A 13,933-nucleotide genomic window follows, 5' to 3' on the forward strand; every position below is an offset into this window, starting at 1 on the left:
TATATAATTCCTAATAATAATGACTCAACCAGACAATCCGGTGCACTTCCCCTCTTGAAATTCAAGATTTTTTATTTTGTATTACAAAAATGCAAGTGGGGCCGCATCGGGAGATCGGAGATATAGGTAACCCAACCAGCCCACCAGACACCACTCCATTCATGTTTACGCATATAATCAGTCACTCCATAAACGTTCATATAATCGACGGTCGCAGACACTGCAGCCTATATCTATCCGTCATATACGTGGTGTGCGACAGGAGGAGATGCCTTAATTCTTTTACAAAACAGCAGCGTGCGTGTCTGGCTGTGCCAGGGCTGTGGGCAGGTGCCCACTCATCCAGGTGCCGAAGGGGGGGCAGTAATTGGCGAAGGAGGTAGTGCAGCCTCAGCCGGGACCAGTGCACCTAATGAAAAGTTTCTAAAGTGTCATGCCAGAACCAGTTGATAACCACTGAGTGGCACTATAGAACAAATTATATATATATATATATATATATATATATAGAGAGAGAGAGAGAGAGAGAGAGAGTGAGAGAGAGAGAGATTTGAACATGATCTGGGTTGACAATGTCAACAGCTTACCTCCCACATGACACAACACAACATTTCTGACAAATATCAATCTGGTTTCCGTAAACATCATTCCACGGAATCTGCACTGCTCAGAATGTCTAATGACACTATGATGTCCAGTGACTCTGGTGAGTGCTCGGTGCTGGTCCTATTGGACCTGAGTGCGGCATTTGACACGGTCTGCCACAGCATTCTGTTGGAGAGGCTCAGCGAGTGGGTGGGCGTCTCCGGGAGCGCCCTTGATTGGTTCGCCTCGTATCTGAGAGATAGATGTTTCTCAGTTGCCGTGGGCCCTGTTAGATCTGACCCTGCACCCCTCTCGTGTGGCGTTCCACAGGGGTCTGTATTAGGGTCATTTCTCTTTGCCATTTACATGTTACCTCTAGGCCCCCTGATAAATAAATTCTCTGGCATCAAATACCACTGTTACGCGGACGATATTCAGCTCCACTGCTCTTTCAAACCGGACAAACTGGACATTTTAACCACCCTCCAGGAGTGTTTGCTCGCTATTGACAACTGGCTGGGTAGCAGCCTCCTGCAGCTGAACGCAACAAAAACGGAGGTGCTGATCGTTGCTTCGGACAAGACTGTCACTAAAGTGGCTTCCTTTATGGGGTCACTCAAGGACAACATCCGCCCACACCTAAGAAACGTGGGTGTGGTTTTTGACCAGTCCATGCACCTAGACAACCACGTCAAATCACTCACTCGCACCTGTTTCTTTCACCTCAGAAATATTGCAAAACTCCGGTCCATCATCTCCCACTCTGAGCTAGAACTGTCCGTACACGCATTTATATCTTCCAGGTTAGACTACTGTAATTCACTTTTCACCTGTCTCAGCAAAACATCCATTGACAAACTGCAACTGGTCCACAATGCTGCTGCCAGATTACTCACCAGGTCAAAAAAGTCATGTCACATCACACCCATTCTAGCCTCACTGCATTGGCTCCCAGTACAATATAGAATACATTTCAAAATCCTCACTTTCACCCACAAAGCACTCCACGGCCAAGCCCCTGCCTACATCACCGAACTTATTCAACCCTACACAAACACACGTTCACTCCGATCAGCCGATCAGCACCTCCTCGTGGTCCCCAGGACAAGATTAAAAACGAAGGGTGACCGAGCCTTTGGAGTGACAGCCCCTAGGCTGTGGAACGCCCTCCCCCTGGACTTAAGAACTGTCCTTTCTGAGGCCTCTTTTAAGAAACAATTGAAAACGTACATGTTCAGACAGGCTTTTGGTCACCTATAACGCTTGACTTTCTACTGTTTGTGTTTTTATCTGTGTGTTCTTATTGTCCGTTTTGATTTCACTGTTTACTCTGTGATAATGGCTGCCTGCTGTGGTTATAGTTGTTTTATTTTTGTATTATTGTAAAGCACCCTGTGCACTCGTGCTGAGAAGGGTGCTATATAAATAAAGGTCATTCATTCATTCATCCATTCATTCATTCATAACAGTCATGGTTATCGTCCAAATTAATTATCAGCCTATATCTTCCGGAATTGTTGTAGCTTCTGAACCACCTCCACATCCACACCGCCTCATATTGTAGCTTTTGTTTTTGAACAATAAGGAATAGATGGTGACAATATACCGCAAGAGAACACAACCTACCTGTAGTGGTGAGTGAGTAGTGATTCTCTGATTATTATCTACAACAGGTTTGTCTGTGTCTTGGGGGAGACAGACAGTGCAGTACTGCAGAACCAGACATTCTACTTAGAACTAATGGTAGGGTTGTGTTAAAGTACACCAAGGTACAACAGCATTCTTCTACTCCGGTGGGGCCCTTACCACTGTACTACCACCACCACCACCACCACTTTGAATTGGTTATCAACCAATGATGACCAATATGTTCCTTATCAGACCATGCAATTAAGCAATATGGACATTTTCTACATACTGCCTAGTGCCTAGTATGGAGTAGCCAACTAGGAAACGCAGAAGTGAAACTAGAAAAAATGCCATTCTGGGCACAGGTCTCCACCAGGAGGATAGGAGTGTGTGTGATGTTTGGCAAAATGTTTAGGAGTAATATAAACATGTTTTTTTGTTTGTTTGTTTCTTGCAACAATTTTCTTTATTTTGTTGAGGAAATGCAGAGCGGATGAGCAACATTTTGTACAAAACGGGCTACTCCTGAAAACTTTGGAAGGCAATCTTAGCTAATCAGTGTAGAATCTGAGGAATCCAACAGGCTTGTCTTGATCACATGACTACAGAGATCATGTGTACCGATTTGCGTGAGATTTGGATGAAATCTGTGCGACTAACATACGGTAAACAATGTGTTTTGCAGAAATCGGCCTCATGGGGGCGCTATAACCGGCAGATGTGGAGGGATGCAGGGAAAATGTTTTTCCATGGCCTCTAGGGAGTGCGCATACATAAGTTGTTGATGCAGTTATAGGTAAAAACAGGAATTGGCCTGTTATAGCGCCACCGTGAGGCTGATTTGGGGGGGAAATAGTGGCATGCCGTCCTCTGCCTAGCAGAAATGTATAATTTCATGGAAATTGGACACTGTGGCATTTTGTTCGAAACGGACCAATCATGTGAGCTTTGGAAGCCAATCTTAGCCAATCAGGATGGAAGATGCGTAATTGTGCAGATCTGTGTTGATCACATGACTATGGAGATAGTGTATACCGAATTGTGTGATGTATGGATAAAATGTGTACAAGTTATCTACAGAAATGTGTTTTGCCTAAATCGGCCTCATGGTGGCGCTATAACAGGCCGTTGAGGAATATTTTGGGCAGAGGTTCGTCGTTGGCATCCAGGGAGTGTGTGTGCACAGTGTGGCATGGATCGGGCCAACGGTGCCGGAGATTAGCTGGTAACGGACGGACGGACGGACGGACGGACAGAAGGACACACACACAGGCACAAACACAGACACACACACACACACACACACACACACACACACACACACACACACACACACACACACACACACACGCACACACACACACACACACACACACGGACGGACGGAGTACAAAACATACTCTCTTCGACCTGGTGGAGACAATTACTGCCACCAACAGGCAGGCAGGCAGGTGTATTTTACGGCCATTTTAATTCTAATTTCGTATTTGACAAACGGTATTCAGAATACGGTTTGGTGTTCTGAAAACTGTTTGTCAAATATATAAATGGTAAATTAAAACATAGAATATGGTTCGTTTTCTGAATACTGTTTAGAAATTGTTCATTAAAAACGTAGAAATAGGTATTTAAAACGAAAATATAACCCGATTCTAGATTTCCGTTGGTGTCGTTCGAAACGGAATTAAGAATTCAAAACAAGACGCACCGCGACCTGTACTGTGTTCTCTGGTTCATTTCTCTGCTGTAACGTCCCTCCCCTTCCCTTAAAAGGGGACGGAGGCGTGGCCACGGCCGTCTTGAGTGACAGGCAGGCTGTGCTGCTGTTACTGCAAACAGGCACAGGCAGCGCTGTTGACGATCGCACCAGGCGATATTATATTTAATGTATCCTTTATTATAGTTATTTAAAAATATTAGCGTGCTTTTAGATCACATTTGAACGCACTGATGTTATTATAGCCTATCCCTTTATCTTCTGGATGATTGAACCTCAATGGAAACGGTGCCACTGATTAAACATCCGCTTTGCAAAACTTTGCAAACAGTTAATAAAGTATTCAATAGATCGATAATAAAAAAAATATTGATAGATACAATTTTTATAGATAGAAAGATATGGATGAATGGATGTAGAGAGATGAGATGGAGAGATGGATTCAATACTTGAGTATATGAATAGAGAAGACACAGCCTGCCTGTCAATCAAGACGGCCGTGGCCACGCCTCCGTCCCCTTTTAAGGGAGGGACGTTACAGCCAGGGGGGGGCAGTCAGACAGATATTTTGTGAAGCCACTAAGGAAATCGGGACTTCCTGAAAGTTCATATAATGGCCTGTTGTGACGCTGTCATTGGGCCCAAAAAACCCCATAGCTCCATAGAGGTCCATGTATTTGGGCCCAACTTCACCTAGACTGTATTACCTTAATAAACATGGTCATGAATACTTTCTGTTTCCAGTCACTAGTTTAAAGTCTCATTTCTCATGTCATAATATTCTTATGGTCCCATTTATTAAAAGAAATACCATAAAGTCTATGATCGGGAGCCACCCCCCGTTCGAGTCAAAATAAAAAGCAACGAAGAAGAAGGGGGGAAGTCCCGCCTCGTTGTCTGGGCCATGCAGCCAATGGCCAGCTGGGCCCAAACGGATCTACAAAGATGGTGACTTACAGTTCAAGGACTGACAGGCTTCATTTTATGTCCATATAAGACCCGGAGAACGCTTTGTCCATATTTTTTACAGTCTAAGGTTACAGCAGAGAAATGAACCAGAGAACACAGTAGGCCTACAGGTTGCGGTGCGTCTTGTTTTGAATTCTTAATTCTGTTTCGAACGACACCAACGAAAATCTAGAATCGGGTTATATTTTCGTTTTAAATACCTATTTCTACGTTTTTAATGAACAATTTCTAAACAGTATTCAGAAAACGAACCATATTCTATGTTTTAATTTGCCATTTATATATTTGACAAACAGTTTTCAGAACACCAAACCGTATTCTGAATACTGTTTGTCAAATACGAAATTAGAATTCAAATGGCCGTAAAATACACGGACCCTGTTGGCATACGCAGGTTGGTTTCAATTCATGGAATTCATGAAAACATGCATTCTCCAGAACACACTTTTCTCCGCTTGTCTAACTTCATAGTCCCAGTGGTTTATACATAAGTATTGTACAATTTTGAGGTACCTTTACTAGAGTATTTGTGTTTCCACTTTTTCAATACTTTATATAGCGCGTACTTCAAATCCACTATACTGTACATCTCAGGGGCTTTTTTACTCCACTACAATTATATTAAAACCTTATTTACCAGATTTAGATTAAACCCTAGAGAACACTAAACTATTTTGGTACACCATCACTAAACACAGGTATATTTTACAAAATGTAAAATATTCTATAAAAAAAATAGTTCCCATCAAAATATATTGAAGTAGGCCAGCAATACATTGAACAAATTCTTCTAAATCCTTCAGTTTTCTGAAATAAATATTTTCACGATTTTTCAAAAATAGCAGACCTACAAGCTCGTAGCGTGCCACTCGGTGGCGCTATGAGCTTGTAGATCTGCTATATGTTTCAATAGCTAAATTATAACATAATGTTTAAAACAACACCTGCCCAAAATGGGTTAATATTTCATCATGACCTTTCACAAAAAGACTAAAAATAGATTTCATGGGGCAAAATCAGTGAAAAACGCGCATATTATTTTGAAATTAAGTTGGGAACTGTGAGATTGGTGAAAAAAGAAACAAAAAAGTTAATTGTGGGTGTATGCATTTTTCTCTTTCTAACCCTCAGACCCATCTGAGCCCATTTGGCCTCTCAAAACTAAAGCATATTTTGTTGTCGTTGGATCGGATTTTGCCCACCAATTCCATGCTGTATTGATGTTGGCGCCATATAGGAGAGATAACAGGCTGTATTGATGTTGGCACCATATAGGAGAGATAACAGGCAAACGTTGATCAAAATAATTCCTCTACATTCTCTAATATTGTGTAGACTTCTTTGGAAGCATTGGAAGTAGGCTACAAGAGCTTTCCCCCTCAGCCATTAGACTTTTGAACAAGTGCAATAAATCCCCTAACCTTTTTTGATATGCTGCTATAAGGACTCCTGTTGTGCAATATCTGTCTCTCTATGAACTAATGGTGCTTTTTACTTTATTTGTTTTTAAAAGTGGACTTTAGATTTTAATAGTATTTTAGTTCTCTTTTAAATAGCATACTAAAAGCCAGTGAAACGACATTTCGTTCTCTTATGCATTTTATGTATCTGCTGAATGACAATAAAGTTATCTATCTATCTTCTTGTAAATTATTAAGTAATGCAGATGTTTAACTAACAAGTTTTCTGGGCTGCATGGGCTTAACCTGACTCCGCCAGCTGGTGGCAGTATTGAGTTCACAATCCTGTATTATAAAATAAAATTATAAAAGCCCATAGGCTATAGTGTTTTTAATTCATCAACATTACAAACTAAATATCGCTTTAAAAATGAGAATGAAGGATTTTGCAATATTACAAGTCAGTGGTGTTTGATGAAATACTTTTTTTCACTAAAGTAAGAGTTGCCTAGCAGTATCACAATGTAATATGTTAAAGGTTAAAGTTTCAGAATAAATACGCAAATTAACAGTAGACTTAGGACCAACCCGCCTAGTATAATACAACAGTAGTTTTAAGTAGTACAACGTAATAGTAGTCTTGTAATAACTAATAATTGTAGTGAAAGTATAATATTTGCATGTGAAATGTAGAGGTAGGCTAATATTAAATGATTTAAGTGTCATGTGTCCCTCAAAATATAGGCCTATAGGCATACCATAACCCATTCTGACCTGAGATCAGATTCATACGAGGTTTCCACTGGACACACACTGGTCTGAGTAAAGAAGTTAATGCTTGCTCTATCAACTCCAGTCCAGACATTGCCTTATTCAGTTTAAAGTTAAATATGAAATAGAGAGTCGCAGTCCCGCCCCCTCGAGAGACCCGGAAAATAAATCCCTGTTAATTTTCCTCATAGACTTTTCAGAAAGTATTTATTTAAAGACGTTTACGCTGCGGACAAAGCCAACTCTTGTCGTGACCAATCAAACACAATTTTTCGGGCCAGACAAAAAATTAGAAAGTAGAAAAGAACGGCAGGTTACAACACTTTTTTTTGTTATTTTTCTTCTTTGTAATTATTTGTTTGGTCCAAAATATTGTGTGTGTTGTCATGATTTGTCACGACAAGAGTTGGCATCGTACGACGCTTAAAAGGTCTTTAAATAAATACGTTTTGAAAAGCCTATAGAGAAAATTAATGGAGAATCATTTCCTGGGCCACTCGTCGTTCCTAAAGGGGGAGGGACTGCGACGCTCTATATAGGGCCTATAGTGCACTGTGCACTTCATCTTGAGAGAATACGTTTTTCTAGAAAAACAAAGAGAAGCATTTTAATAAGGTTTGGCTGCCCTTCGTCGGTTATTTGAGTAGAAGCACCTAATGAACAGGATGCCAGGTGTCATGGTGATTATTTTTACTGGTAGCCTACCACGGAACGTGACACGCATGCACGCACGTGCACCAAGGTTATAATAGTTTGGGTTTTTTCTAATTCAGTTAGTTTTTGTTAGTATTTAGAGCGGGTTTGCTAGTTTTAGTTTAGTTATAGTTTTTTTCGTACTTTGGTTTATTTGTCAGATACAGGATTAAAAAAGATCAATAAGTATTGTGTAATAAAACCTAAAAAATATACCATTTAAAAATATAAACTCTAAAAGTTCAGAAACGTAACTTTGGTCCTTTATTTCTCCACTTTGATGATACCATTTGGTATTGTGTTTTATATAATTTAAATTGTTGATCGTTGTCACCTGTACAGGCCTATACCCTTCCGACGTGCTCCGCATATTTTACAATCATCCTTTTCCACAAGGCACTTCCTTGCGTCTCTCTCCCATATTGGACTGTCTCTTTCTTCCAACTTTTGCCATTTTGAGTGGTGCAACCACTCCTATAGACAGCTATGTATGCGGCTGTGTCCCTGGGTCTGTTCCTGGCTGTGTCCGAGCACGGAAATAGCGTTTGTTCACCACCAAGTGTCACTGGTGCACAGCCTAACACACAGACAGACACACAGTACAGTACAGTACAGTACAGTACAGTACAGTACAGTACAGTACAGTACAGTACAGTACAGTACAGTACAGTACAGTACAGTACCACTCACTTAAGACGGGTCTGATTTTCCAAGTAACATGCAGTCAGTTTCAGGCACTGCAGAATGTAAACAAGCAACGTAAAGTGTGGTTACATGATGCCGTACGGTGCTGAAAACAGCCGTAAAACTTGTTGGAGAAATGAGGAAATGAATCGAATTAATTTAAAAGGTTTATATTATAAGTTTCTGAAATGCATATAAATATTGATAAAAACTATAACTAAGGGTATTTTTTTCTATAATTTCAGTTAGTTTTAGTTAGTTTTGTGAACACACAATACAGCCTATTGTTAAATAGTGTATGAGTTTTAGACACAAACAAAACACAAAGGTAGACTTAAAATGGTCAGACAAACATCTTTACTGCACACTAGCGAAACAAAAAAGTTTGCTTTGGACGAATGAATCTGTAACTGTTATTTGATGGAGGAGAACACCACACAGCAGCAGTAGCCTACTGGAGCCATAGCAGTCCACTACTGCTGTAAGTCAAGTGTGCATGGCATGCTTACCGGCTACGTGCGCTCACAGTCACCGCTCAGGTATAAACAGTTAAAGCTGTTATGCAAAGTAGTGGCCATTTGAATTCGGCACGGTACTTGACACGGTGTGAAAATAGGGGGAGGTGGGCGCCCCTAGACCACTGGGTACTTGGTGGTGACTTCAAGACAGTAGAAAGTAATGTGATGTCTTCTGTTATGTTACAGAAGCGTTTATTTTACAATGGTCTCAATCGTTCAGAAAGTGTTTATTTATATGCTTGTCTATACTTTGCTCCATTGACTTCAATATTCCACCGCAGTCAGTGTCTGCTTCAGTTTGGTACTCTGCCACCCATTGTGACGAATCTGCCAGCTGGAATTGCAGACAGTCTTCAGAAACGTATTTGTGCTCTTTGGATAGCTCTGTAAAATTACACAGTGTACACATCGAAAAGCAACAAAGCACACAATAATGTGTTATACAGTATGTCTTCTTTTAGTTTCCATAAGTGATTATTTTACAAGGGTCTCAATGGTTCAGAAATATAGTTTGTTCGTGTGCTTGTCCACTCGGCTCCATTGACACCAATGTATTCCCCCGCAGTTTCGGCAGCAGATTGCCAACCACTGTGACCAATCTGCCGGCTTGAATTGCATGGTAGAGAAAATGACGTTGGCGTCTTTTCCTTCTTTAGCTTTCTTGCATGAAACGCAGTCCAGTTTGGCTCTAAAGGTCAACGGTCAGACCGCACCAATGACCCCATGATTCTATGTCATTCGTTCTCAAACATTTTCATGACAAGGACCCCCAAAAATGTATGTCATTGGTCGCCGACCCCCATGTGAAAATATACATTTTGACGATTAAAAAAAAATAGCGGACCTACAAGCTCGTAGCGCGGCTACGTATGTACAACAAATAGTCGCCTATTAACAAAGTGATGAACATGTACAATAATCATGGATAACTTATAGATTTAACATTTGTAAAACAATTGGTAGGGTAGGATAGGGTACTACTGGCCAATCTGGACTGGAGGGGCACCAAGTCCAATCTGGGAGGGGAAAAGCCCCCCAATGCCCCCCTGGAGAGACGCCACTGAACTGCAACCATCTGTAAGGTCTCCTTGAGAGCGGTTTTGAAGGAGTCTAGGTATTCACATTTCTTTAACGACTGTTGGTAGCGCCCGCCTACCAACAGTAGTAAAGGAATGTGGATGTCCGTGGCATGGAAGGAAAACAAACTCAACCTCTTGTTTGAGCCAAATCTGGGTCGCGATGTTTCAGTCTCACTTGTTTCGTCATTTCATAGTTTTACATCTTAATGCTAAACCATGTAATCATAATGACCATGAATCATGAACCATGTAATCAAATCATAATGACCAATGAGCTGTGGCCAAACTGCCATGTGACAACACCATGACCAATGAGCTGTGGCCAAACTTCCATGTGACAACACCATGACCAATGAGCTGTGGCCAAACTGCCATGTGACAACACCATGACCAATGAGCTGTGGCCAAACTTCCATGTGACAACACCATGACCAATGAGCTGTAGCCAAACTGCCATGTGACAACACCATGACCAATGAGCTGTGGCCAAATCGCCATGTGACAATTAACACTATGAATAATTAATACACGGCAACAGAACCACGACAGACTTTGAACAATCCGTTTATTAAATTCACAGTTTATCATTTAGGCACTGAGCAATGAATCCACAGAGCCATTTACAGCAACATGTTTTATCAGGCACTGAGCAATGAATCCACAGAGCTATTTACAGTAACATGTTTTATCAGGCACTGAGCAATGAATCCACAGAGCTATTTACAGTAACATGTTTTATCAGGCACTGAGCAATGAATCCACAGAGCTATTTACAGTAACATGTTTTATCATTTAGGCACTAAGCAATGAATCCACAGAGCCATTTACAGTAACATGTTTTATCAGGCACTGAGCAATGAATCGACAGAGCCATTTACAGTAACATGTTTTATCAGGCACTTAGCAATGAATCCACAGAGCCATTTACAGTAACATGTTTTATCATTTAGGCACTGAGCACAGAGCTATTTACAGTAACATGTTTTAGAACACCAAACAGTTGGTACGGTGACTTTAAAATAAAATACACCATGAATTAAAATACACCATGAAATAAAATACACCTTTGGCCCAGCCTGTAACAGGAACATCTGTTCATAGGCCTACAGTAAAAATCACACCCGTGTGAACTGTGAAGTGAGGGGCGTGCTTATCATCGTACATCATCTCATCCCGACCAATCACAATCTGCGTCCCCACCTTCGTCATCAGTGTGTGTGTTTACACAAACACTTTAACCCATTTAGGCCTGACGTCGACATTTTAAATAATGCCTTCTAAATTCTGACCGTTTTCTGAAATACCTCATGTTTCTGTATCAGTGGTTCTCAATATTTCATGTCAAGAACCCCAAAAATGATATGTAATATGCCTCCGTCCCCCCATCTGAAAATATGTTCTTCCAGGGACCGCCCCCCCCAGCAAAGATTTTAGATAAAATGTTCACTCTGTAAGTCTGTAATAATATATCTTCAAAGATTTGAGTTAAAATGTTCACTCTGTAAGTCTGTAATAATATATCTTCAAAGATTTGAGGCACCTTTTCATGATTTTTCAAAAATAGCAGACCTACAAGTTCAAACGTCGATCACTCTCTGCTGATTTGTGATCGCCTGCACTGCACTCCCTGTGGGGGGGGGGGGGGGGGTGGACACTGCACTCCCTGTGGGTGGGGGTGGACACTGCACTCCCTGTGGGGGGTGGGGGGTGGACACTGCAATCAATGTGGAGGTCAGAGGTCAAATCATATCAATGTGGAGGTCAGGGGTCAAACCCTATCGATGTGGAGGTCAGGGGTCAAACCCTATCAATCTGAGATCAGAGGTCAAACCCTATCAATGTGGAGGTCAGAGGTCAAATCATATCAATGTGGAGGTCAGGGGTCAAACCCTATCAATGTGGAGGTCAGGGGTCAAACCCCATCAATCTGAGGTCAGAGGTCAAACCCTATCAATGTGGAGGTCAGAGGTCAAACCCCATCAATCTGAGGTCAGAGGTCAAACCCTATCAATCTGAGGTCAGAGGTCAAACCCTATCAATCTGAGGTCAGAGGTCAAACCCTATCAATATGGAGGTCGGAGGTCAAACCCTATCTTGGGGTCTTAAGCACATCAAGGTTTGATTGACAGATTGTCACTGTGCTTCTTATATACATCATCAGTGTGATGTCACCATGATGTCATGATGAGTCACTCATGACCAAATACGGAGTCCATGATGTCAGGCGTACTGGCGACGGTGGTAACCATGACAACATGGACTCACTCAGACATGTGGAGTAACCATGGCGACCTGATGTGACCCTCACTCACATGGAGACTCTATCTCTGCTCACACAGAAACACTGAGGAGCCAAGCAATCCTCCCAACCTGAACCCAACGCAGAGGGGTTCAGTGGATGTGATCTGGAAGGTGTACAGGTGGGTCAGAGTGTCCTCTGAGGACACGTCATAGAAGGACAGAGTCCCAGCGGGACGGTCTACATACACTGCTGCTCTGATGGAGCGTCTAGAGGGACGGACAGGGAGGTCAGTCGTCTCCCTATTGTGTCTGACATAGTAACCGTCATCATCACACTCCAGACTCCATGACATGCCATCCCATCCAAGGTTACCTTCATAACCACATCCTTTCCTGCTGATTGCTGTGTCAGTCCCTGCTATATCAAACCCTCCACTGCACTCTACCTCAGAGTAGCAGCGTTCGCTCACACTCTCTGCAATCAGAACCTGCTGCTGAACATCGAACCGTTCAGGATGATCAGGATACTGATGACGCTGTCCCTCCACCCATGTGACCTTCCTATTGTCCTCAGACAGAGTGAGGTCACAGTGTGCTGTGTTTGTGTCCAGTGAGAGACGCTGTAAATCTGATGAGAAAACACACAGTAACCATTAAGTACATCATTCACTGACACACAAACACACACACACACACACACACACACACACACACACACACACACACACACACACTTAACATCTTTATTTGTGTTCACATTTTACAAGAAATTTCTTGAACACAAACAATAGTGGATGCGCAAACTGCGCAAACAAAGTGCTTCAGGAATTTGAAAATGCATTAGATTGCATTGTTGCACTGTTTTGTTTTGTTGCATTTTTGAGTGTACCTGTTTGTGTACCTGGATGAGCACGAGTATGTGACTTATTAATAGCAGTAGGGGGCGCCAGAAACAGAGAGAGGGGTAGTGCTGTGTCTCTAATGAGAGAGAGAGAGAGAGAGAGAGAGAGAGAGAGAGAGAGAGAGAGACAGAGAGAGGGGGGGGGGGGGAATTGCACCACTCAGTTCACACGTGTGTGATTTTTATTTATTTTCAATAAGTGCCTGTTTAATATAACTGCTTGTCTGCTTCTATTAGTTAATGCACAAATTAAATGATTGCATTATGTTGCAGTTGCAAAGTTGCACATACTGTACTAGTGTACTGTTACTAGGCCTGTCAAAAAAAATCGATTCGAGTTAGAATCGCGATTCTAATGCTGTCCGATTCAGAATCGATTCTCATTTTCCAAAAATCGATTTAAAAAAAAACAAAAAAAAAACTTTTTTTTTTTCACAAATGTACCTGTGCATGCAATGCATTATGGCCTGGGTTTCTGCATAGTGCATTTACTACCAGCTAAGCTAAGCCTGCCAATTGTATTTATTTTACACCTGTTTTAATACTAATGTATTGTTCTGGTATTGAGTGAGAAGAGATTTTGTAACTTTTGTACTGGTTCAAATTTGTGCAAGCTAAATACATGAGACATGTTCTTACTCTTGGATTTAACCTTTGTGCGTTTAAATCATTCAGTTGATAAAACCTTTACAATTATACAAGCTTTTTACTAAATGTACTCTGCTTTCATGCCAGAAGACTGGAGT

This window comes from Protomyctophum bolini (genome assembly GCF_963924005.1).
Source record: "Protomyctophum bolini genome assembly, chromosome: 10".
Taxonomy (NCBI): domain Eukaryota; kingdom Metazoa; phylum Chordata; class Actinopteri; order Myctophiformes; family Myctophidae; genus Protomyctophum; species Protomyctophum bolini.